A 22080-nucleotide genomic window follows, 5' to 3' on the forward strand; every position below is an offset into this window, starting at 1 on the left:
TAGCAGGAATGGAGAGGCCTGGAAATCTGCATTTTCATAATCAGTCCCAATATTTCAGAAGCACTTAGTCTGCAAATGATATGCTGAGAAATACTAGGATCATGGTTTTAAAGATTTCTTTTCTCCAGAAGAAGGGGAAGACACACTTACTGGACTCCATTTCCTCCTCTAAATTGCATGCCTAGATGCAATAGGATAGAGACCCTATATTATTTGTTGTTGTATCTCCCACAGTATCTAGCACAGTGATTTGCCTGCAGGAGGGTTCAATCATTGCTTATCGGTCAGGTGAGAGCCTTTCTGGTCTCCTGATTTTCTTGTGACTATTCCAAATGATTTGAGGTTTACAGGGAGGTTTACCTCTCCTATTTTTCACATATTTCAGTCACATACTATATCATATTCAAAATCTATCCTAGTTGCTGACCTCTCCTTTTAGCCTTTCTCTTCACCCCATTTTATCTGCTCTTCTATGATTCTCTTTTAGTAGATCTTTTTGTTGTTTAGAGATTTTGTGATCATTTTATATTCTCTATGTTTTAAAAGATCATATTTTATTAAAATTTTTAAAATATACATGTTCACTGGGCATATTCTGTAAAATAAAATTAAAGTATTAAGGAGAAAATATACCAGTAATCTCCATTTCCTCATCAATGCACATTTTCACACATTCTGAAAATGTCCCTCTTTGCACTGAAAGAAGGTGAATCTAAAGACTTTTAGAGCAACAAAACTTGTTCTACTATTTATCCCCACCTAAAAAAAATTAAATATGAAACTAATAGTTTAACTTTGACCAAGCATACTGGGTAGAGAACAGACATTTGGGCAGTAACATTTTAAGGAACTTGGTATCTTTTTCCTGGCTTTCAGAATCTATTTAGTGCAACAGGTAGATTATTGAGCAAAGATGGGTTAATACATAATAATGATGATGATAATATATTACTTCCTATGCATTGGGTACTGTTATAAACATCTACATATATTAACTTTTTTAACTTCACAACAGTCCGATAAGGTAGATATTATTGTCACCATCTTACATTTAAGGAAAAGGAGTCATGGAGAGATTAAGTAACTCGTAAAAGGTCACATAGCTAGTCAGTAACTGAGCTAGGTTTGAATCTAATCAGGCTCCAGAGTTTATGTATTTAACCAGTGACTACAAGTTAACCAGCTTTGTGTGAACAGCTATAATATTTTCATCATTTAGAGAACTTTAGTAACACTACACTTGAACTTCTGTCCAGGGTCTCAAATATTCCAGAGTATTTTCTTGGGAAACAGGACCACAGCTAAGCCTCAATCAGACAGTTATTCATTTTATACTTACAATGGCTCAGAGTCTGATCTGGCAGAACTTGCATGTAGTCTTATTGAACAGCCTGTTTTGACTTCAAGAAAGTGTTTCTTTTACTTCTGGACTTGGTTTTTCTCTTGAATTCATTTATTCAACAAATCTATTGAGCAATTACTATGTTTCAGCCCATTCTAGGTTCTTGGCCTGGAATATCAGTGAACTGTGTTCTTAATCCACCATGGGAGAACTCAGCTTCTACAGGATCAGTAGACACAGATGGACAAGAGAAGCAAGTATGGGTGGCATATTCATAAGGAAAAGCAGTTATGTAACAGATGTTCTGTTCTAAAACTAGCGCTCTATATAACTAAATATGGGATTTCTAAAGTATAAGGAACCCAAGCACTATGAAGGTAGAACAAGCTTTTTTCATCTTGTTTCCAACAAGAGAAGCCACACCTCCAGGCCACAGCTGATTACCTATCCAGTGCCACTGTCCCCTGGCATTCTGAATCAGGTGATGATGGGCTCTGATTCCAAGGTGTTGGATATTCTTAGCATTTTCCTCTTTACGGCATTACCTCCTTCTAATTTCACTATCTTCTATAGTACATATTTTCTCTAAAAAACTTGAAGGAGGTAAGGAAGTTAGGTCTCAGGATACCTGGGAGAAAAGCAATCTAGGCAAAGAGAAGAGCTTATAGAAAAATCCTAACGTGAGTACATGACTGCCTAGTAGAGAACAGCAAGGAAGCCAGTGGGAGGGCAACCCAGTAAGCCAGGGTAAGAATGGTGAGAGATAAGCAGTGGGAGAACAAACAGAGGACTAGATCAAGCTGGGCCTCTTAGGTACTGGCAGAACTAGGTCTTACTCTGAATGAAATGGGGAGTTATTACACAGTTTTGAACAGAGAAGCACAAAGGGTTTTAACAGGATCACTCTGGTTACCGCCTTGAAAATTGGTGGTAGGAGGTGAGAAAAGAAGCAGGGAGACAAATTAAGAGGCTCCTGGAGTAATCCAGGCATGAAATGATGGTGGCTTGAACCAAGGTAGTAGTACAGTGATCAGATTCTAGGTACTTTATGTAGGGAGGAGGTATTGGTCAGAATAAATAGTTATGCTACAGTAAGAAAGATGACCAATTGCAGCAGCTTGCATTACATGGACAGCAGTGTTTGTTGGCTACGACTCTGTTCTGTGTTGACTTTGCTCTGGGTCCAGGAGGCAGAGCAGCCTCTTGATGGAACTTTGTCAGACACTGTGGCAGAGGGAGAAAAGAAGCATGTCAAACTACATGCTGGTTCAAAGCATCTGCCAGAAATGATGCCCATCAATTCTGCCCAGTTGTATTTAACTAGAGGAAGTCATATGGCAACTCCTAAACTCAATAGGGTAGGATAGTTAATCCTTCTGCGGGAAGGAATATAGCAGGAAAGAAAACTGGATTATTTGGTGAAGAGAAGTACTGTTTGGCATATAGAGATGACAGAATTTCCTCCTGAATTGGATGAAGGGTATGAATGAAAGAAAAGTGTTAAGAATGCCTCAAAGATTTCTGGCCTGGATGACTAGAGGAATGGAGTTGCCATCAGCCCAGATGGGGAAGCTGCAAATGGAGTGATTTTTTATAGAAGGAGACTAGGAATTCAGTTTGGGGCATGTTCAGTTCAAGATGTCCAGCAGAAATCTAAGTAGAAATATCAAATGGGAAGCTGGGTATTTAAGCTTAAATTTTAGGAGAGACATCTGGAAAGGAGACATTAAAAGGAACACGTCATCATATGGTATTTAACCCCAAGAGTCTGAATGAGATCATTGGGAATAAGTGTAGACAGGGAAAGGTAGGAGACCACAGGATGATTCCAAAGCACACCAACATGAAGAGGGAAGGAAGAAGGAGAGGAACCAGCAGATGAGACTGAGACTGAGAATAACTGAACAGAGGAGAAAATCCAAAAGAGCAATGTGATAAGTCCAAGTAAAATCATATCAAAGGAGGGGACATGAATCAATGCATCAAATGCTGATGAAGACTGAGAATTTTACCATTGGACTTAGCAATGTGGAGATGACGTAGTGAACCTGAGAAGAGCAGTTTCCATGGAGTGGCAAGAGAAAAAGTCTGAATAGAATGGATTTAAGAGAGAATAGGGAAGGAGAATCAAAGTCAGAGTACAGACTGCATTTTTGAGTTGTGCTACGAAGAGAAGCAAAGACATGGAGCTAATGGGGGAAATGGAATAAAGGAAGGCTGCATTTTTTTTCCTTTTAAGGTGGCAGATAAAATAGAAATAAATGCTGTCAGGGATGGAGCCAGTAGTAGGTGAAAAATTATATGAGAGAAAGAGAAATAATTCCTGGAGTTTTATCTTTGACTACACGAAAGGGGATGGGATGACTTAGCTTTAGACAAGAGCATAGACAATATGTCCTGGGTACAGACAGGAAGTATGCAGGTGTACATGCTGGTAGATGGGTAGAAGTTGCAGGGGGAGCATATGGAAGTTCTTTTCTAGTTGCATTCATTCTCTCAGTGAAGTAGGAAACAAGATCATAACTGAAGATAAGCATGGGGGAGAGGTATTGGATATTTGAAGAGAAAGGAAAAGCTGTGAGATAATCACCCAGGATAGAAATCAGAACCATGTGGTTTCCTCTGGGGTACTGATCGCTACAGGGATTGATTGGCACAGGGCCTAAGGGAGTGCTGATGTCCTGTTTGTCAAAAGTTATCAAACTATACACTGGTGATCTGTGGATTTCACTGAATATAAGTTATACCTGAATTTATAAAGAAGGATAAAACAAAGGAAGAGAAGAAAGAGGAAGAGGTAGGGAAGGACATGGAGAAGGAAGAGGAGGAAAAACAAGAAAAAGGAGGAGAAAATAGTCATGCAGGAGAATGGAAGAGGAGTGAATAGAGGAGGGAACGTGACATTAAAGGCCCACTTGAGGTTTATGGTCATTAATTCAATTAATATCCTGGTGCCCTAAACAAGTACAGTACAGAGTTGGATTTAGCCAGGACTGCTGCTTCACCAAGTGAGTAGCATAAAATGACAGATGTATGCAAGAGGATGTTAGTAATGATTGACCACAGCAATTGTAGTTTTCAAAATAGAGCTTTTCCCCCCTAGCGCACATGCTGACATTTTTAATGGTTATAATGGTCCAAGGGGCTTATAATTATGGTGACACATAAAGCCATAAAGATAACAGGAATAGAAGAAAAAGTGTACCTTTTCAGTCACATGCATGTGAATTGATACCAGAAGACAGTCAAGAATGAAACATAACAGCCCAAAGAAATGTTTAGCAAGAAAAACTAGTCCCTGAATTTGTATGAAACAGATCCCCAGGATTCATATCTAGATTTTATGAGAAACTTGCCTTAAGGACTATGATGGGAAATGAGTATGACATACATACAAGTTATCATGACATGTAAGAGCTACAATTAAAGCACTACATAGCAGGTACCATACATTTAGTTGGCCTTTTAACTGATTTGTCTATCAAATTCAGTATCAAATAGAAATAGATACCATGGCTATCAAGATAGAATCATCCATGTGTTTTAGAGAAAACATTTTCTTGTTGATCTGTCTTGTAATCAGCATCACTGATGCTGTTAATCATCTCTGATTGCATCTTATTCAGTTAAATTTACTCATGTGCTCTTTGGAAATATCCTATTCCAAGGAAAAGGTCCTCCTTTGGGAGGACAGGCAGAAATACATTATTCACAACATGCATGATTCATGGCAATCTTATCAGCAGGTATCTTTCCTTTCCTGGGTTTCAGGTACTAAATTCTGCCACTGCCAACCTCAGGACTGGCCTCGTGGCAGCTAAAGTGAGTAATAACCCAAGAAATGTGATTCCAGGAGTACAGCCAAGTTTCTTACCCATCAACACATCCTTTCTTGTCCAAAGCCTTGGCTAATTCTGAATGGTGCCAGAATTATAGACTTCTAGCTCAAGACCCTAATCAAAAATTCCAATTCAAATGAGCTTTATCTGAATTTATCCCATCCTACTTTCTGCAATCCCACCCCCTTCTCCCATAATGCTTTTTATCATTAGTTTGTTTTTTAAGATTTATTTATTTTTTATTTCTTTCTTTCCCCTCCGTGCCCCCTCACCTCCCCATTGTCTGCTCTCTGTGGCCATTTGCTGTGTGTTCTTCTGTGTTCACCTGTATTCTTGTCAGCGGCACCTGGAATCTGTGTCATGTTTTGTTGCATTATCTTGCTCTGTCAGCTCTCAGTGTGTGCAGCGCTGCATTTTCTTTGCGCTGGGTGACTCTCCTTCCTGGGCACACTCCCTGTGCATGGGATTGCCCCACGCGGGGGACACCCCCGCACGGCAGGGCACTCCCTGCACGCATCAGCACTGTGTGTGAGCCAGCTCATCACACGGGTCAGGAGGCCCTGGGTTTGGACCCTGGACCTCCCATGTGGTAGGCAGATGCCCCATCCATTGTGCCAATTCCACTTCCCGAGAATGAACTCTTGATACATGCAATAACACCAATGAACCTTGAAGATACCATGTTGAGTGAAATAAGCCAGACACAAAAAGACAGATATTGTATATCCTCACTGATTTGATACAATTAGAATACACAAACTCATAGTCAGAATCTAGAATATAGGTTACCAGTGGACGGGGTTGGGATAGGGAGTGCGAAATTAAGGCTTAATATGTACAGAGTTTCTATTTGAAATGACTGAAACATTTTGGTAATTGATGGTAGTGTGTAGGTACAACATTGTGAACCCAATTACCAGCACTGAAATAAATAAATATGCATATATATATGAATATGATTTAAAAGGTGAAATGTTAGATTGTACATATGGTAACAGAACTTTAAAACTTTTTTTAATCCATGGAACTACACTATACAAACAATGAAAACAGAGTTATAAAAATGTGCTTTCATCAATTGTAGCAAATGTTCCACTCCAATGCATGTTGCTTCTGGCAGGGTGGTTACAGGATTCCTGTATTGTGTACATGGTTGTTCTGTAAACTCATAAATTTTCTAATACAGAAAAAAATTTAATGAAAAAAACATACATAGAGAACATTCATGATTTTACCTAAATAATGAGAACACTGGATAAAATGAGAAGCAGTTGGGAAAGTGTAAAATGATGCCTAACCATTAGTCACAATATAATAATTTATGGATGAAATAACATACCCAATAGTAGAAAGAGCAAGAGTTCCTAAAAAGTACTTCAATGCCAGAGTCCTGGTTTTTTATTTTATCTTATATTTTATCCTATCTTATTTACAACTATATTCTATTTTCTAAATCTAATATTTGCCCAGCAAAATGCTTTCACACATTTTACTTCATCTAAGCTTCATTTAAAAAAACTCTAAGTAGAGCATTATCCTCATTATTGTCCATGAGAAAAGGGCTCAAAGAATTTAGTGTCCTGCTCAAGATCACATAGCAAAACTGAGACATCCACCTACGTCTTCAGGTCCAGTTCCCTAGAATCAGAGCCTGACAGGAAGATTCTCTTGCAAATGAGCGTACTGAGGGAATGAGTCCATGAGGGAAGCAGGGTAGGACAGGGGAAGAAGTTGGGCAAAGATATGGGTTCAGCTAAAGTTTAGCATCAGCCTGATCCCCATTAGGAGTTCTAGAGCATGAATGGTACCACAGAGTTTTCCTGCCTTGAGACATAGCCAGGCTTTTATACCCCATATTAGTCCATCATTAGCTCCAGGCCACCCCCACTGCACCCCTACTGGGTGGAATTTGCATTTCTGGGTTATGGACAGTATAGCAGTTGGGAGATGGATGCACTGGCCGGGACATCTCAGCTATACACCAACATCATCTACCACATCTCCTGGCTCCAAGTCTTTTTCCTTTTTTTTTCATTATATACTTTTAATATCTCAAGAATGATTTTTAAAATATATATGAGCATGAAATGTTTTCATAGTCAAGTTATTTATTAAGCACTTACTATGTCCAAAGCTTTGTTCTAGGAATGGAAGGGTAGGGATGGAGGAGGGAGAAGGAATGATAAAGAAAGAAAACATTAAAGCTCTGACTCAAGTAATTTTTCCGTTCTCTTTTGGCATAAACCTTGCATGTAAGTTTTCATTTTCAAGGTGTTTCCCTTATTTTCTACCCATGTCCCAATGAGATGACTAAAAGTTACATTAAAAGAACAAAAATCCTCAATAGACCCTAGAAAACCAGAAAGGCATTAGTTAGATATGGCAAAAATCAACACAAAATACAGTGGTGTAAACAGGACAGTTTCTTTTTTCTCATGTAAAAGGAATCTAGAAAAAAAGCAGTTGAGAGCTGGTATGGCAGTTATCAGGGAACCAGATTCCTCATTTTCATTTCTACCATCCCCAGGGTATGGTCCTCTTCCTTATGACCCAATATGGTTGTTGGAGCTATCATCATCACATTAATGACCCAGGCCAAAAAAAAAAAAATGGTGGAAAAGAGAACAAAAAGCATGTCTCAGGAAGCAGGCATGGCTCAACTGATAGAGCATCCACCTACCATATGGGAGGTCCAGGGTTAGAACCCAGGGCCTCCTGGACTGTGGGGTGAGCTGGCTCACGGGCAACACTGCCACACGCAAGGAGTGCCGTGCCATGCAGGGGTGACCCCCGCATAGGAGAACTCCACAGGCAAGGAATGTGCCCCACACTAAGCCGCCCTGGTGTAAAAAAAGCACAGCCCACCCAGGAGTGGCACTGCACACATGAAGAGCTGATGCATCAAGATGACGCAACAAAAAGAGACACAGATTCCCACTGCCCCCAAGAATGCAAACAGACAGAGAAGAACACACAGCAAATGGACACAAGAGAGCAGAAAACAGGAGGTGGGAGAAGGGCAGAGAAATAAAAAATAAATCTTTAAAAAAAAAATCATGTCTCCCCTTTCAAAGATATTACCTACATCTCCCACAAGCAATTTCTGCTTATATAATATCTCATCGGTGAGAACTTACTCACAGAGCCACATGTGGCTGCAAGGTGGACTGGGAATGTAGGGTCCTTTTTTAGCTTGGCAGTCGTGTTCAGCTAGAATTTGGGCTTCTCTTACTAAAGAAGTGGGGAGAATGGATTTTGGAATAAGAAGTCTCTATCACAGGTACCATCATACTCAAGAAATCTTGAGGCCTTTCTGGAAAATATAAAACATCAGAGATGAGATTGAAGGAAAAACCAATCAGAGCCAAAATTCTATCAGATAATTTGCTTTCCTCAACAGAGCTCCAGCAAACCATCTAGTTCAAAAGTTACATGGTATAGAGAAAAAATGGGCCATGAGGTAAGGACAAATGAAAAGAAAATCAGGTGATATACTGTTGCACACAGTTGCCAGCCTCAATCCTTGCTACCCCAGCCTCACTTGATGAGGATTGTTGCTGAGTAGAGGATTTGCTATGGCAAGTTCCTACCACGGGCTATACCCCCAGCTAAATTCTGGTCATCACAAACAAAATGGAAGAAGAGAAGGGCTCAGCACCAGAGTAAAAATAATTCACAAGCTTAAGATCCACTCTCCACAATGCATACCCTCCTTCCCACAGCAACAACAGTTCCAACTATGGTTGGGTCCTTGGATCCTTGGGTCCTTAGATGCTACTGGTAGAAGCTGGCTGGGAAAGCCCTCTTCTTTTTCCAAATGACTTGGGTTTTTGTTTTTGTTTTTTAAATTCTTAATCAGATCTGATATGCTTACCAATGTACATCACCAGAACATTCTTAAAATATAGAACCAATTTTCTTTTTCTTTGCTTTCCCAAATATTTGACTTTAGAACATTTAGAAATACAGTGGGATTAAAAAAAGAAAAATAAAAACAAGTTTTCTATTTTATGTTTCTTGTTCCCATGTCAAGAATACCTATTGTAATAGGTTTTATTCAATTAGGAGACTCACTTCCTTCCCACGTGAAAGAAGTTCCCAGGCTTAGGAAGAAACAATACACAATGCTAGTACTTCCCAAAGTATAGCCCATGGAAACTCAAATATGTATTTTAAATACTTTGTTTAATTTACCCTGATTACCCTAACTAAAATAGCCCTTGCCCTGCTTTATATTCCTCATAACATGTACCACGTGCTATTACTGCATTGTTCATGTATTAGCTTTCTTGTATTGTTACCCCCACAAGTACATAATTTCCATGGTCTTATACACAACTGAATCCCCAGAGCTTTGGACAGTGTATAGCACACAGTGGGTGATATATATATATGTATTTGTTGTGTGCAGCACTCTCCTGATCTCATCAGACCCTTTCCACCCTTTTATTGATTCTGTGCATCCCTTTCTTCACTTTTGCTTCCAGTGTCCCCACACCTGCAATCCATCTTTGAAGTACTGCCCTAAAGCACTGGAGCAGCTTTGCCATCCCCCACAGGGAGCTGGCGTGCCTGGGCATTTACATCTCTCCTGGGATAGGAGGAGGGGTCTATATCCAGTGACCTGGAGCTTGAGAGCCCTGCTCCCTTGCTCAGTATTCCTCAGCTCTGCGTCTGCATCTGAGGAGCCTGACCTGAGATGCTGAGTGATTGAATCAATGTATTACCAAATGGAATTTATACAAACTCAAGTCATTCCTTGAAAAGTTAACAATAATAACAAAACCTCAACTGTATTACTCTTTATTCTATTCAATATAGTAATGCATTAATAGTTACCACCTGAATGTATGGTAAAATTAATTAACCAGAGCACATTTTAGAAAGGGCTCAGCTTCAAAAGTAATTTCATGAACAATAATTACAAGCCACTGGAAAAGAGAAATGACTATGTCAATCCCCATTAACCATCCAGAATTAAACACCAGTAAATTAATGCTGTGATTATAAAGGCATTGCTCTTTTTAAAACAAGAGAACTGTAACAAAGAAAAATTAAAAATGCATTTGCTTTTAACGCCTCCCACTTTTCATAAGTCCCTGCTAATATCTTCATTTCTCAGTCAAAATGTAGGTAAAATAAGTTTATTTTGCAGTCTCCAGAATATCATTAGGAAAAATCATAGCATATTTATATGAATATGTTTGATTAAACTATGCTTCATCTAAATATCAGGTTTGCCTAAAATGCCCTTTATTTAGCTTGCACTATCTCCCACAATCCATTTTCCTCTACTCAAGTGATTAAAAAAAAAGGACACCAGATAAAGTCAAATTCCAACCCAAACTGGCAGATACGGAAATAGACAATGGTGGCATTTTTTTACAGGTTAAAATAATTTACTGAAATCAACTTTAATAAAAAAGACAACCACTTATTTTTCCATTTCCCACCATATGGATGCTGCAGCTATGCAGGTGCAGGTATTTTCCACTAATACTTAGATCACATTTTTTTAAAAGCAATTTTATTGAGGTATATTCACATACCATACAATCCTTCTAAAATGTACATTCAGTGGCTTTTGGTATAATCACAGAGTTGTGCATTCATCATCAAAATCAATTTTTAAGCATTTTCATTACTCCACAAAGAAAAGCCCCTTAGCAGTCGCCCCTCAGTCCCTCTATCCTCCTGCTGAACATAACTGCTCATTGAATTCTATCTCCATTAATTTATTTATATTTACATTTTATATAACAGAGCCAAACAATATGTAGTACTTTGTATCTGGTTTCTTTCACTTAACATTCTTTTATTCACACTATTGACAACACTCATTATCCACAACAGCTTTCACTATTTTATACAGTCCTATATTTCATCCTCTAATTTTCCTTCTAGTGACATACACAACCTTAAAAACTTTCCCTTTCAACCACAATCATACATGATTAACTCATGAATTTATTCATTTTATTTAGTTTATATTAGTGAGATCATACAGTATTTGTCCTTTTGTGTCTGACTTACTTCACTCAATATAATGTCCTCAAGGCTCATCATGTTGTCACATGTATCAGGACCTTATTCCTTTTTACAGCTGAATAGTATTCCATTTTATGTATATACCACTTTTTATGTATCCATTCATCAGTTGATGGACACTTGGGTAACTTCTATCTTTTGGCAATTGTGAACAGTGCAAATATCCTTATTTGTATCCTTGCTTTCAGTTCTTCTGAATATATTGCTAGTAACAGGATTGCCAGATCATATGGCAGTTCTATACTAAGTTTTCTGAAGAAACATCACATTTTCCACAGAAACTAAACAATTCTACGTTCTCACTAACAGTTAAGGAGTGTTTTTATTTCTCCACATCCTCTCCAGCATTTGTAGTTTTCTGTTTTTTGTTGTTTTGTTTTGTTTTTTAAATAATGGCCATTCTATAAAGTGTAAAATGCTATCTCATTATAGTTTTGATCTGGAGTTCCCTAATAGCTGGTAATGTTGAACATCTTTTCATGTGCTTTTTTGCAATTTGTATTTCCTCTTTGGAAAAATGTCTATTCAAGTCTTTTGCCCATTTTTTAATTGGGCTGTTTGTCATTTTTGTCATTGAGTTGTAAGATCTCTTTATATACCATGACTACTAAAACTTTATCAGATATGTGGTTTCCAAATATTTCCTCCCATTGTGTAGGCTGCCTTTTCACCTTATTGACAAAGTCCTTTGAAGCACAAAAGTATTTAATTTTGAGGAGGTCCCACTTATCTATGTTTTCTTTCATTGCCCGTGCTTTGGGTGTAAGGTGTAAATAATGACCACCTACCACAAGATCTTGAAGATGCTTTCCTATGTTTTCTTCTAGGAGTTTTATGGTGCTGGCTTTTATATTTAGGTCTTTGATCCATTTTGAATCAATTTTTGTATAAGGTGTGAGACAGAGGTCCTCTCATTCATTTGGATATGGATATATAGTTCACTCAGCGCCATTTCTAGAACAGTCTGTTCTGTCCCAGCTGTGGGTTTGGTAGCTTTGTCAAAAATCAGTTGAACCAAAAAAGAATGAAGGTCCAACAATGAGCCCTTGATACTAATGACTATGCTTGTCAACCTGTGCACCTGAAATAAGAACAAGGCCTAGAGCTGTAGGGTGCCTAACAGTTACCTCCTAAGAGCCTCCATATTGCTCAAATGTGGCCAGTCTCGAAGCCAAACTCAGCATGTAAATGCATGGCCTTCCCCCCAGTGTGGGACATGACTCCCGGGGATGAGCCTCCCTGGTGCCGAGGGATTACTACCAAGTAACAGCTGATGATGTAACAAGAAGATGACCTTGAATAAAAGGGTCAACTCAGACCAGCAGAATATCTCAATCTACATATAATACCAGGAGTTAAAAATGCTACTTGACCTGAATCAAGGGGGAAATGGATAGGACAAATGAGTTTATATGGCTATAAGTCTCCAAAAAGAGCCAGGAGGTTATCAGAGGGGTTGCCCTTATGCACACATCAGCAGAGTCCCAGAGACAGATAAAGAAGATACAACTCCAGGTATTGGCTCTTCTGAGGACTACAGAGACCCACAGGTTCTATGGTCATGGCAGATGGAGTTCAGTGCCATCTCAGTTGGCCCTACTTTGGAGTTTCTGTTTCTGTGTGATGGAGCTGGACTCAGATGTGATCTTTGTTCACAAGCCTCTCCTGTTACTTTTACTGGAACTGTAGTTGGTGCTGGGGTTTAATATATACTCAGGGAACCTGAATCTCTGGACTGACCATGTGATAGGCAGGCCCTGAGCCTCAACAGACTTAAGCTCCTACACTCTGGTTTGTTGGACTTACCCCACTCAGCTAACATGGAGTTGAAGAAGGTCAACCACCACACCTGGGACCTGAGAGTGCCTATAACTGAAAGCAGGAGGATTGCAGGATTGCATCCAGCATCCATGTGGAATCTAAGTCCCCTCTTTTTTTTTTTTTTTCCATTTCTTTTTTTTTTTTTTATTGACTTTGTAATAATATTACATTAAAAATATATATGTGAGGTCCCATTCAACCCCACCCCCCCACCCCCCCTCCCCCCCCAACAACACTCGTTCCCATCATCATGACACATCCATTGGATTTGGTAAGTACATCTTTGGGCACCTCTGCACCTCATAGACAATGGTCCACATCATGGCCCATACTCTCCTCCATTCCATCCAGTGGGCCCTGTGAGGATCCACGATGTCCGGTGATCACCCCCGAGGCGCCATCCAGGGCAGCTCCACGTCCCAAATACGCCCCCACCTCTCACTAAGTCCCCTCTTGATATAGATGTGGAGCGGACACACCATTCCAAGGTCCACAGGATGAAGGACTAGAGTATGGATTAGAGTGGACTTATTGATATTCTATTCATGAACTATCATGATTAGTAATCAAAGAAAATGTGGCATCGGTGTGGAGAAAGTGACCATGATGGCTGTTGGGGGTAGGGAATGGGAGGAAGAGATGAGATGTTGAGGCATTTTCGGGACTTGGAGTTGTCCTGGGTGATGCTGCAGGGACAGTTACTGGACATAGTATGTCCTCCCATGGCCCACTGGGTGGAACGTGGGAGAGTGTGGGCTATGATGTGGACCATTGACCATGAGGTGTAGCGGTGCTCAGAGATGTATTCACCAAATGCAATGAATGTCTCATGATGATGGAGACGATTGTTGTTATGGGGAGAGGAGCAGGGTAAGGGGGGTGGGGAGTATATGGGGACCTCATATTTTTTTAATGTAATATTAAAAAAATAAAGACAAAAAAATCAGTTGAACACAGAGGTCTATTTCTCAACTCTCAATTCAATTATTTTGATCAATATGTCTGTCATTATGCCAATAACATGTTGTTTGACCACTGTAGCTTTGTAATAGGCTTTAAAACCAGGAAGTATGGGTCCGCTAACTGTTCTTCCTTTTCAAGATGGTTTTGGCTATTAGAGCCCCATTCACTTCCAAATAAATTTGGTAATTGAATTTTCCATTTCTGCAAAGTAGTCTGTTGGAATTTTATTGGGATTGCATTGTATCTGTAAATCAATTTGGTTAGAATTTACATTTTAACAATATTTAGTCTTCCAATCCATGAATACAGAATGCTCATTTGGTTATGTATTCTTTGATTTCTATTAGCAAAGTTTTGTAGTTTTCTGAGTACAGGTCCTTTACATCCTTGGTTAAATTTATTGCTAGATATTTGATTCTTTAGTTGCTTTTGTGAATGGAATTTTTTTTTCTTGATTTCCTCCTCAGATTGTTCATTACTAGTGTATAGAAACACTATCAATTTTGGCATGTTGATCTGTATCCTGCCAATTTGCTGAACTTGTTTATTAGTTCTAGTAGCTCTGTTGTAGATTTTCAGGATTTTCTAACTATAGAATCATGTCATTTGCAAACAGTGATGGATTTACTTCTTCCTTTCCTATTTGGGTGACTTTTATTTCTTTTTCTTGTCTAGTTGCTCTACCTAGAACTTCTAGCACAATGTTGAGTAACAGTGGTCATCTCTGTCTTGTTTCAGATCTTAGAGCAGTGGTTCTTAACCGTTTTTGTTCCAAGAACCCCTTTGCCAGTTAGGTGAAAACCACAGACCCTTTACTAAGTCCATACTATACTGTGTATTATTTAATAAACATATCACACCTGCACTAATACATCCCCCCAAGAATAACAGGGTTTTTAAAAAATTTTCAATTCAAGCTCACACACCCCTGGTTAAGAACCCTTGTTTTAGAGGGAAAGCTTTCAGCCTTTCACCACTGAATGTGATGTTGACTGTGGGTTTTTTATATATACCCTGCATCATGTTGAGGAAGTTTCTTTCTATTCCTATCTTTTAAAGTGTTTTTATCAAGAAAGGATGCTGAATTCTGCCTGTCCTGCATCAATTGAGACGATCATGTGATTTTTCTTCTTCGATTTATTAATGTAATATATTACACTGATTGATTTTCTTGTGTTGAATCACTCTTGTATACACTGGGAATCATAGTGTATGATTCTTTTAATGTGCTATTGAACTCAATTTGAAAGTACTTTGCTTGAGAATTTTTGAATCTATATTCATTAAAAAGATTGGCCTGTAATTCTTTTTGTTTGTAATATCTTTGTCTGGCTTTGGTGTTAGGGTAATGTTGGCTTCAAAAAATGAGTTAGGTAGTGGTCCCTCCTCTTCAATTTTTTGATAGGGGATTGGTATTTATTCTTCTTCAAATAATTGGTAGAATTCACCTGTGAATACATCTGGTAAGATCACATTTAAAAAATAAAACAAGACCATTTTTATAAGCACTAACTGTAATTAGCCATAGGAAGAAAACATGATTTCCTTCATTTTTGCACTAGTATTCTCATATGTGTAGTTTCTACAAATCCAGTCATCTCCTTGTTATTTTTTTTTGCTCATGTGGACTCAGTGGGGACAGCCATGAAAATATGTGTGGTTCTTAGTCTTTTCTTAAGGCCCTGGGCCCATCCAGGCTTCACCCGAACTCTTCCACATTTGAGGGGGCTGCAACTGGACCTCCAGAGCATTGCATGTGTATTCTGCAATTGAGCATTTGTTCTCAACCACTCTGTCAAAAATTTGTGGCTAGGTATCTATACAGATAAATAAATGAGGGGAACTTGGCAACGTCACAGAGTGCTTCCTCTAATTTATTTTTAGTTATGAGCAGACAACCATGTGACATGTGCAATAAATCAGCATGACTATGTGTGTGATCAGAGTTTAGTGTTATCAAAACTTTACAGAAAAACTAAGTCAACATCTTCCATGTCTTGCCCTATGATCTCAAAATAAAAGCTGATTGCAGCTCAATGATGTGAAAGTTTATGTGATATATCTTTGCTCACTTTGGAGACACTGCTTCAACTTGTGATGAGATTTGAGAGACAGAAGCTCTTAAGTAAGAGAAAACACAATTAGTTTCTCAAAACCTTCCTTTCAGCATGACTGCAAGATATTCTTAAATTACCATGCATAATTTCCCAGTAGCGACAAATTCCTCTTAGTATTTCAGTTTCAGAGGAACTGGTTCCAGGGATACCTATAAATTACCATGATAGTCACATGGTGCTGGGAAAATTGAAAAAAATTAAAAGGAGGACCCCTACCTCACTTATAAAAACATCAATTCAAAATGGATCGAAGACCTAAATATAAGAACAAGATCTATCAAACAACTGGATGTAGAAGTAGGAAAGCATCTTCAGGACCTTGTATTAGGCAACGGTCACTTAGACTTTACAGCAAAAGCACAAGCAACAAAAGGAAAAAGAGATGAACGGAACCTCATGAAAATCAAAACCTTTTGTAGCTCAAAAGACTGTATCATGAAAGGAAAACGACAACCTATACAATGGGAGAAAATATTTGGAAACCACATGTCAGATAAAGATTTAATATCCAGAATATAAAAATAAATTCTTGAACTTAACAACAAAAAAAACAAACAACCCAATTTAAAAATGGGCAAAAGACTTGAACAGACATCTCTCCAAAGATGTACAAATGAGCAGAAAGCACATGGAAAAATGCTCAACATCATTAACCATCAGGGAAATGCAAATCAAAGACACAGTAAGATACTATTTCACACCCATTAGAATGGCTGCTATTCAAAAAAATGGAGGGAGCAGATGGGGCTCAAACGGTTGAGCACCTGCTTCCCACATGAGAGGTCCCCAGTTCAGTTCCCCATGTCTCCTTTAAAAAAAAACAATACAGCAAGCAAATAAATGGAAAAAACCAACTTGGGGCAGGGAGGGGGCTGATGTGGTTCAGTGGTTGCACTTCCACATAAGAGGTCCCAGGTTCAATCCACAGTCCCAGTAACTAAAAAAAAAGAAAAGAAAAGAAGTTTTGGAGAGCATGCAGAGAAATAGGAACACTCATACATCACTGGGGGTGGGGCAGCAATACAGAATAGTGTGGCTGCTGTGGAAGACAGTTTGGCAGTTTCTCAGAAAGCTAAGTATAGAACTACCATATGGCCCAGCAATCCCACTACTAGGTGTATACCCTAAAGGATTTTGGGGACTCAAACAGATATTTGCACACCAATGTTCACAGCAGCATTATTCACAATTTCCAAAAGATGGAAGCAACCCATTGAGTGTCCACCAACTGATGAATGGATAAAATTAAATTGTGGTATACACATACAATGGAATACTAACTCAGCCGTAAAAATGAAGTCCTGATACATAGGTAAACCTGGAAGATACCACGTTGAGTTGAAATAAGCTAGATACAAAAGGACAGATGATGTATGACCTCACTGATTTCAAAAAATTAGAATAATCTGGGAGCAGATGTGGCTCTGTGTTTGAGTGTCAGCTTCCCACATATGAAGTCCTGGGTTCAATCTCTGGTCCCAGTTACCTCAAAACAAAAACGAAAACAAATGAACAAACAAAAAAAGAATACACAAACTCATAGAGTCAGAATCTAGAATACAAGTTATCAGGAGACAGGGTAGGGATAGGGAATAGGAAGTTGAGGCTTTAAATGTACAGCCATCCTATATGGCATGATGGAAATATTTTGGTAATGGATAGTGGTGATGGTAGCACAACATTGTGAACACAATTAAACAGCACTGAAATATATATTGAATATGATTAAAAAGGGAAATGTTAGACTGTATATACGATAACAAAAAAAAACTTTTTTTTAAACCAAAGAACTGCACTACACAAAAAACGAATCCTAAGTTAAATCATGAACTTTAACAGCACAATTATAAAAATGTTATCATCAATTGTAACAAATGTTCCACACCAATGCAAGATGTTAATATCAGGGTGGTATATGGAAATCCAATATTTTATGCATGATTATTCAGTAATAGTTGCATATGGCACCTACATATCTAGCAATATTAAGCAACTAATATTCTTAAATTATAAATATAGGGAAACGGACTTTGGCCCAGTGGTTAGGGCGTCCGTCTACCATATGGGAGGTCCGCGGTTCAAACCCCGGGCCTCCTTGACCCATGTGGAGCTGGCCATGTGCAGTGCTGATGCGCGCAAGGAGTGCTGTGCCACGCAAGGGTGTCCCCCGCGTGGGGGAGCCCCACGCACAAGGAGTGCGCCCATGAGGAGAGCCGCCCAGCGTGAAAAGAAAGAGCAGCCTGCCCAGGAATGGCGCCGCCCACACTTCCCGTGCCGCTGACGACAACAGAAGCGGACAAAGAAACAAGACGCAGCAAATAGACACCAAGAACAGACAACCAGGGGAGGGGGAGAAATTAAAAATAAAATAATAAATCTTTAAAAAAAAAAAAATTATAAATATATAGGTTTGACAATAATGAAACATGATACCAATTCTTTATATTGATGTATGGTTCTATATATTGCTTAAAGATACTTAAAAAAACACAGTATAGGCAACAGCAATTTGTGTGACACAGAGGATGATACAGTGTGGACTTTTTGACACCAGAGCAAAAAGTATTGCAAAAGTCTGATACTCTGTGTAAAGAACTTTTAATAATATTTTAAATAATGTATTTTACTTTTCTTTTATATATGCAATAGAAAAGCAGTACTCAAAGCATGGTGTGCAAACTATTGGAATTCTAAAACCCTTTAAGGGAACTCACAATATCAAAGTTTTTTTCATAATAATGCTAAGGTATTATTTGTCTTTTCCACTATGTTAACATTTACAAGGATAACACAAAAGCAATGATGGATAAAATTGCTGGTATTTTACCACAAATCAAGACAGTGTCACCAAATTGTGCGAGTAATCACTTTATTCTTCACTACACACACTCGCAATTTTTTAAAAAGTCAGATTCTCATATAAATTTCATTAATGAAGCAAAAAGCACTTCTGCTGCATATCAAAGTTCTATGGCTACATTGAGGAAAAGCATTTACACAATTGATATTACACTTTCGAGGCAAAAACAGAAGTTTTTAAAGCTTGTGTCCACCATTGTAAACTCGATAGCTTCCCAATACTTCTAGATTCTTCTGCCTAGGTTGGTGGTAATATAAACAAATGTGTTTTTTATGTATTAATATAATAAAATGTGTCAACATTTATATGAACATTGGGTAACTCAATGGACCAACATTTTCCAAATGACCAGTGCACAATGTTATAAATTAAACATGAGTAAATTATCCATTCAAAGTGCAATATAGATCAATGGATTTTAATATAACAAAGTCAGAAAGTTCATTTATATGGTTTCAGATTTAACATTGCAACTAACTTTTAAGAAAGTACTATTTGTACAGTTTGGGTATAGTAGTTAAGAAAAATATCCACAAATGTCAAAAAGATTATTAAAATACTCCTTCCTTTTTCAATTACCATGAGAGGTGAGATTTTCTTCATGTACTTCAACCAAACAATATATTATAATAGATTGACTGCAGAAGCAGATATGAGAATCCAGCTAAATTCTATTAAGCCAGACATTAAAGCGATTTGGAAAAATGTAAAACAATGCCACTCTTCACACTAATATTTTTTGTAAATATAGCTATTGTCATAAAAATTATTTAACATGTAATGGGTTTTGAAGTAATTAACATTTTTTAATTTCTCAGTTTTAATTTCTAACACTGTAAATATTGAAATGGTTCTGAGATTAAAACAATTGAGAATTGCTGCACTAAATAGGAAGCATATGTTTATAAAATATTGGTATAAAATAAATATCTATGTCCAAATTATTCTAAGAACTTTTCAAGGCATATAAATAAAACTCTATAATAAAACATTAAGTCAGAGTTCACTTTGGCAGACCACAAAATAATGGTGCCTCTTAAAATCTATGGATTCTTTGATTGATTGAAAATTATAACCTATGCCCAGAAAACCTAAGAATAAATACACAGCCCTACATATACAATTAAGCATTCACTTTAGAACATCACTAATTTGTCCAGCACATTTAAAGTGCGATCCTACTTTTAAAAACTCTGTTTACACTAACTTTACCATTAGAGTTCATTTAGGGAATAATTATGCTTGTAATGTTAAAGGTAGAACATTGGTTTTAATTTTAGTCATGATTTTTTTGCTATGCATGTCTCCACACTTTAATATCCAACTCAAATTGTTTAGTTCAAAGTTATCCAAAGATCTTTACTTGGCTTTTTATTTTCGTCTTAACAAGACAAGATCACACTTTTTCTGTAAAGACTGATGGTTTCAATAAGAACTTAATCCAGAGACACTCAGTTCGGTCAATTTCACCGAGGCTCAGTCCTTCCCTATCATCAGGCCAACCCCAGGGTGATACCCTGCTACTCACTTGTGATGCAGTAATAAGAACTTGCTAAAATGAGACCAATTGGTAGTTTCATGGTATTTGGTACTCAACAACAAAAGGAAGTGATTTTGTAAGGAAATGTTTATAATAACATACATATTTAAGTTTCTCATTAATGCAGCAGTTAAATATATCTAGAAATAACTGAGTTAGTTTGATGAGCAAAAATTGGTTAGTAATTCATTATTTCCCACCTATGGGCAATCTCACCTATTAATTTACTCTTGAAATCTTCACAATCTATTAAGTTTATAAAACAAGGTGGAAGAGTCGGGTAGGGGTCAGGAATCAGATGTTCAGGTCACAAAAATCACAGAACAACTCTGAGATTTGTTTTTATTCACTTTACTCATGATTCGATATATACTAACTGAAAATGTTCAGTTTATGTAGCAACCAAATGCACCTCGGCTCCATTAAATGATGTCAAGTCATGTTGATTCTGAAATGACAGTGAAAATATTAAGCTCTAAATAATTTAGACATTTTTTTAAAATCCAATAACCTCAGATTATCCTCAATTCTTTACAGACATAATAGTAACAATTTCTAACTTTTTTCCTAACACACAGCAGGGATACACACCTTCCCCCCAGGAGCAGTGACTCAACCGGGCAACTTTCTACTGGGGAGTCCACACCTCCCTGGAGGATACTAATCCTGAGGAAGGGCCAGGGCTTAGCAAAGGCTGAGTGCTGTGGGACGACACCAAACGTTACTGGCCTGTGCTGCACAGGCACTGACTGCACAGAAGGCTGAGCTTATAAACCAGCTGAGGGGACTTTGGAGAGCTGAGGAAACTTTCAGCCACACCTCCTCCCCTTCCCTACTTCCAGGCCTAAAATTCTAAGACTAGAGACCAATTTACTTAATATTATAGTAAAAATCTCCCTGACGGGTAAAATATTTGAGGATTTCTTTAATACATAATCAGTTTGCTAGAGTTCATCAGCTCCTTCCCAAAGATTACTTGGGGGCCTAGGAATGTTAGAGCATACCTGCCTGGGCACCTGCTGCAGCTGCACCCATTTCCCTCTGGGGTCCTGTTGCTTCCCTGGGGTGCCCTCAGGAGGCTGGGTCTAGGTGCTTCTACTCCAGCACCCACCTCTCCCTTTTCTCTCCTCCCCTAAAGTGCTGGGAATGGGGAGGAGCAGGCGATGAAGGAGAAGGTATATCTTTAGTCTGAGGTAAAATCTTCCCTGTGGTTACTTCTGACCTAGGTATGCTGTCTTTTCCATAATCTATTTCACAGTCTAGTGATAAAGTTTTGGGAACAGAACCAAGAATTGCTGTTCTCTTACCTTCCACATCCCTGCCCTCCAGAATGAGCACTAAACAAAAATCCACGATAACACACCCTGTGATAACATATTCAGCCATAACCTCACTGTGATTAACTCCAGCCCTCATTCTCAAACAAGGATAGGTTAAATCATGATAAATTCCTATGATGGGAGGAAGAATGACATGGAAGAGAGCAAGACTGGATGGGAAATTTGCAGGGAGCCCCAGATCAGAAAGCAGGAAGGCAGAGGATAGGTTTC

General features: G+C 38.3%; 1 long non-coding RNA gene across 1 annotated transcript in view; it reads right to left on the bottom strand.

Annotated features, from left to right (window-relative positions):
• Positions 1 to 18982: 18982 nt before the first annotated feature.
• The window catches only part of LOC131278516 (uncharacterized), a 160353-nt gene continuing 157255 nt past the window's right edge, over positions 18983 to 22080 (bottom strand). Inside the window, exon 4 of the long non-coding RNA XR_009185853.2 lies at positions 18983 to 20978. This is a non-coding gene — a long non-coding RNA (uncharacterized lncRNA). The remainder of the gene's footprint in view (positions 20979 to 22080) is intronic.

This window comes from Dasypus novemcinctus, chromosome 5 (assembly GCF_030445035.2).
Source record: "Dasypus novemcinctus isolate mDasNov1 chromosome 5, mDasNov1.1.hap2, whole genome shotgun sequence".
Taxonomy (NCBI): domain Eukaryota; kingdom Metazoa; phylum Chordata; class Mammalia; order Cingulata; family Dasypodidae; genus Dasypus; species Dasypus novemcinctus.